The following is a 6,000-nucleotide window of genomic DNA, read 5'->3' as shown; positions in this document are numbered from 1 at the left end:
TATAGCACAGTATACGAATGAATGATTCATGAGTCTTTTATAGTCATGTTTATGTGTTTGAATCATATTTTGAAAAGTAAAACATTTCTGACTGTTTTAAATGCATTACTTTGGGCTAACTTGTAAAACTGAGGCAGGTTTTGTTTTTTATACATATACTTTGGACAATTATAATACAATAAGGTCAAAACATTAGAGATAGTTTGCTTCAAATGAATACACAGCAGACTTGGCACCTACTAACAAAGAACAAATGCAGTAAAAAAAAATTTTTTTTTTTCTATTCACACCTCTCCAAAATCTGACTTCACTTGGACTTTATCAGTTAAAGACTTCATAATGTCACATGCACCTCTGTTGGATACGTTCTAGAAAAATTCAGGGCTGAAGTACGTGTGTGAAAAGAGTGTTATTTTCGATTGATTGATTTTCAGCCACTCTTCCTGCAGATCTCTTTAATTTATAAAATGTTGTCAGGCCGTTTAATTTTAACTGCTATTACAATCAGAAGATTCTGATGAGCTTTCTAAAAGTCTCAGACCACCTTTCTTAAAATAGTTGATTGGGGATTTATAGATGTGATTTGGATCCTTATTTTCATTCATTGTCTTCATTTATTACAAGAACTTTGCAGTCACACTGTTTTACACTATTGACTCTATGTAGAAGATGACTGTATATGATCTAAAAAGTGAAAAGAGTGCTCAAGTTCCTTAAACCTACACCTTTCTTATAGCTGATAATTTAAGATGTTTCTGATGACCAGATGATGCCAGTTTTGTAACATATGGTCCTGATATAAAAAATAACCATTGTTTAGTTAACCCTTTAAGACCTACCATAGAACCAAGTCCGCCAGAGCTTATATTATATTTTTACATGCTGCAGTGCCATTTTTGAGAGCATTTCAAGTTGCTATACATCAATACAACCATTGTAGCTCAAATTTTAATGATATGTATGCATTAAGTGCATAGTAATTACATAAATTGCAAAAAAAGTGCAATAAACTACAAAAAAGTTTAAAATCGTTTTTGTTTTTTAACATATATTTCTAGTTAGAGAAATTTAAGAGGCTTATCCCTCAAAACTGTTAATACAAAAAAGTTGCACAAAATAGGAAAAACGAAAATAAATATTATAATGCAAATTTGCAAAAAAAACAGCATACGCATCGAAATAAACTTTTTCCAGCAGTGCAATATGAGTCCTAAGCATCCCAGAAACGACACAGAAAGTCATAAAGTCAAACATAACTTAACATAACATAACATAACACAAGTATAGGCTCATAAGGTCCTGATAGTAAAAAACTACATTTCCGCAAAATGACGTCACTTCCGGTTTCGGGCAGGTCATGGTGGACATGCAATAGTTCGCGCTGATGGAGCAGGAAGTGTTACGAACAGCTGATCGGATCGCAAAACGTGTTTCTGGAATATTATGTTTTTGTTGCTGCAAGTGCTTTTTATGCAGTTTTTGCAAAGCTATATGTGGAAGGAAACCGTGACCGAGGACAAGCTGATGGCATAAGATGTAAGTACAACTCCTCCGGTTTCATATGCAAAAAAAATTATTGCACTAGCTTACGTGGTTGCAGTGCTACCGGGATTTAAAAATAGTTACGCAAAACGGAGCGTTCCCGCTCCGACCGCTCTTAAAGGGTTAATGACTTGCCACTGAGCAACAGTGTCCAGTTTCAAAAAGCCAAGACAAAAAAAGCAAGCCACCACACATATAGCTAACCTCACAAAAATTGGAAGATTTTTGGATGAAAGAGTGAAGTACTAAAACTTAGCTTCCCCCCCACCCACCCCCACACACACACGAATGCAGCCGACAAATGCGTCCTCCTTTTCCCTGAATTTGAAGGATGGGTCAGGTGTGTCCTTCGTGGCCCACCACATCTCAGAATTCATAGCGCGACCCAGCCAAACTCCAGTTTCCGGCAATGGCGGCCGCTACTAACTAAATTACTCTTATTAATCTTTCTGGGTCACAAAATAAATTTTTAACATATTTTCAGGCGAGAATGTGGGTGTGTAAACTTCAAATATCTGTTCAGTTTATCAAGATATCACATATTTACAAAAGTGCTTCAACGTTTTTGGAGACATCTGTTACCCATTAGCTCGATAGCTATCTGAGAGCTCGAGGGTCACTAGAGCCGCCGAGAACGGCGAACTCCAGGCACGTCATTTTCAGATCACCGCTGTCTTTCACTACTCAGGTTAAACATAATATATAAGTCAGTTAGACAACCTAAAAATGTTATTGTTGGGCTTTCTTCAGTGTTTTATTTCTTCAGTTTTTATTTTCGACACGCGTATGAAATGAAATAAAAGAATAAAGTTACACTGAAACCAAGCACACCATTGTTTTTCTTGTGACATTACCAATAAGTTTGATGTGTCACATGGCCCTCTTCCTATTGAAAAAACAAAAGTTGTATCCAAGATGGCCGACTTCTAAATGGCCACCATGGTCACCACCCATCTTGAGGAGTTTGCCCCCTCACATATACTAATGTGCCACAAACAGGACTTTAATATCACCAACCATTCCCATGTTATTACGGTGTATCCATATAAATGGCCCACCCTGTATTTACGGAGAATGGTGCAAAAAGGGAAAATATCAGGTGAGTGGCCATTTGCTGCGAGAAAATGCTATGTTGATCCCAGAGGCCAGAGAAGAATTGCCAGACTGCTTCCAGCAACTGCAAATCAAGTAACTACTAAAATTGCCACTCGCTACAACCAAGGTACAACACGCTGAACCTTAAAGCAGCAGAAGAAGACAACACAGGGGGCCACTTCTTTTAGCTAAGAATTCACAATTCACTCAGGTTCACCAAAACTGGACAGTAAACAACATGAAAGCATAGATCTATCCTGCCTCATATCAGTGGTTTGGCTTGGGGGTGGTGAGCTAATGGTGTAGGGGACAATTATTGGCACACTTTGGGTTTCTTAGTATCAGCTGAGTATTGTTTAAATGGTAGACTCCCCTTATAGATGGCTAATAAATAGTTTATAGCTATGTTATTAATTAATCTGTAAATACTTTATAAACCATTAATAATGGTATATTATGGATTAGTTAAGGGTGAGAAAGAGAAACACCTGACCAGTTTCTTGCCAAATAGTGAGCCAAATGTGTTTACCTATATATTTCATCTAGAGTTGCTATATTAAACATTTCAGACTAAACATTTGTAAGCATATTTTTTAGCATATAATATTGTACTTTATAAATGCATTATAAATATCCACAACTATCAGAGTTTTGTTGTAGAGTGTAAAGCACAACACCATTTATTAATAATAATTCATAATTATTATTATTAATAATTATTATTATTAATAATAAACATTCATAAATGCCAATGGGGAGTCTTATTGTAAAGTGGTACCCTTTGAATATGCTCAGGTAGGCTGTTTAAACTACAATAGAAGTTGGAACTTAACCCCAGCGTCATCACCTGAGGATACGTTTGCATATCTGGGACACACCATTGGCTTTAACAAAATGTCAGCATTTGACACCCTTAAAATAAATGATTGTTTATTGCAAAAACACAGAGCCCTAAGGGACATGAACTGGAGTCATCCAGTAGACAGTACTTTGCAACAGTGTTGAGTAACCTCATTTTCTTTTTCTTTAAAGGAGACAAACATTCTTGAACATTTTAAAAGCGGTCTTGAGAAATATTTCTCCAGGCTTCTGAAGAACTTTCTCCAGACATATTGGCTGCTTTTTCACTTACTTCAGTCCTCATTTTCAGACTCATGTTTTTGTTTGTTAAACCGCTTAACACTGAGATGAAGGTCACATCTTTAAGAATTAAGAAAAAACTGAGCAAAGACCTGACACATGACACTGAGAGGTGGTTCTATAGTTCATCAAAGCTTCATCAGAAATTGTCAATAGATGAGTTGTTGTCAAGAAGCCATTTCCGAGCCAAGAAAAGAAGGAAAGGGCAGCGGTATGCCAAATTACTGAAAATCAGTGACATCAAATCTTATGGATTGATGATTGCAAATTCTATTTTTTTTAAATTTTTTTTGCTTCTAATCATCATTAATACATTCAGAGGAGTTAGGCGAGAGGTACAACATAGAGTGTCTACAGCCATTTGTAAACCATGGTGGAGGCTGTGTCATTGTTTGGAGCTGTGTACAGCTATTTTGATGGCATATGCAAACCAACAAATCTAAATTGCAGGGTTGGTCATAGTTTTTTGGCTTATAATGGATTTTTGCCTTCTAGGAGACACAGTTGCATAGACTTTCATGATGATGTTGTGCTCAATTTGCACTACATCTGATATCAGTACCACACAAAGCTGGGGTCCATAAAAGACACCAGCTACAGAGTTTTATATATTTGGTGGGTTGCTGTTCAATAAAAGGCAGGGCAGAATTCTCTCCTTTTCCCATCTTCATTCCTGTGCCTTTCACATTCCGGCTGTCTGTACCTCTCTATCCCCTCCCTCCATCCATGGCTGAGCAGCATTGATTAAAGTCTCAGTCCTCTCCTTTCTCTCTGTTTGCCGTCTCTCTGCTGCTCTTTGTTTTGCAGATACAATCCGACTTTCAGCCGACAGACACAAACAGCAGCTTGTTCTAGTCCATTTAGCTGCTGTTTGGACCCAGGCTACATTACAACCTTATCAGGGGAGTCTCTGGCACACCACCGCTGCTAATAAACTGATAACACCTCTGAGTATTGATTCTGGCCTCAAACAGGCCAACTTTATCCTACAGTCTGGCCAACACTGATAATTGCCACCAGGAACTGGTTTAAAATTTTAAGGATTTTACATGTTTGAAACATAAAACTGTGTATTTCATATTCCTGCCATTTCACATTTACAAAGCCCATCAGTTAGGGCGGCGATTGATTTTCATTGGCGTCAGTTCATCTGTAGGAACAATAAACTTGCAGGGACTGAAAATGCATTGCAAACAAAAAGATAATATATCACAGTTGATGATAAACTATGTCTTCAGACAAATTCCACTGTCGTTATGTAAAACAGCTGGAGTCTGCAGAACAGAACTTAGCAAATTTGATGACACAGACCACATACTGTCAATACCACCTCTACATTTAAAATATGGTACTGAACTTTTCTGCCTTTAATATTTTCATTGGTATACAAACCAATTCCAGAAAACACTGGACATGTAAAATGTGAATAAAAAAAATAATGCAATGATTTGTAAATTTCATAAATCCGTATTTTGTGTGTGTGTGTGTGTAAAATCTTGCCTGTGCCCCCTAACAATAACATTTAACTATTAATCACAATTTTGCTAAATAAAATTATCTGGCTTGCAAGAGTCACATGATGACTATTAACCACTGCTCACCCTTGATGGGAGAGCACGCTTGTTTCGAGCAAGGAACAAGCTCACAAAGAGCACACACATTTTTTGCCACCTGGGGAGCGAGGAGCTGCAAGGGAAACACCCAAATTAACTGGAAGACGCAGACTGATGCAACAAAAACCAGTAAGTACAGTGTACACTATGTCTATAGCACACAGGAGTATTTCAAATAGGACAAAATGCAGATTTTAGCACAGCAAAATTATTGTATCTCTACAGTTTAAACATTTAATAAGCTTGCTGCCTGCACAGAGTGGATAGTCAAACAAATTGAATCATCATGAATACATTATTTTATATTCCTTACTTTGTTTTTTAATTTTCATTACTTTATTATTATAGCACTAGGAGTAAATAATAAGGAAAGGATTCTGGATCAGCACCATGATGAAAACTTGTGGCCATAGTATGTACAGTATTCTGTAAAAGGCATAAAATGTCACTGTGTGTGTGTGTGTCTGTGTATGTGTGTGCGTGTCTGTGTGTGCGTGTTTTATGTGTATAGATTTTTTTAAATTATTTCTCATGGTATAACATATAAAATCCACCAGCTGGATTAAAAAGAGCACAGGTAACAATAACACATGTACCAGCTGTTGCATTG

The sequence above is a fragment of the Simochromis diagramma genome, unplaced genomic scaffold (assembly GCF_900408965.1).
Source record: "Simochromis diagramma unplaced genomic scaffold, fSimDia1.1 OVJJ01000596.1, whole genome shotgun sequence".
NCBI classification, from domain to species: domain Eukaryota; kingdom Metazoa; phylum Chordata; class Actinopteri; order Cichliformes; family Cichlidae; genus Simochromis; species Simochromis diagramma.
Note: the sequence above shows the minus strand (reverse complement) of the source record.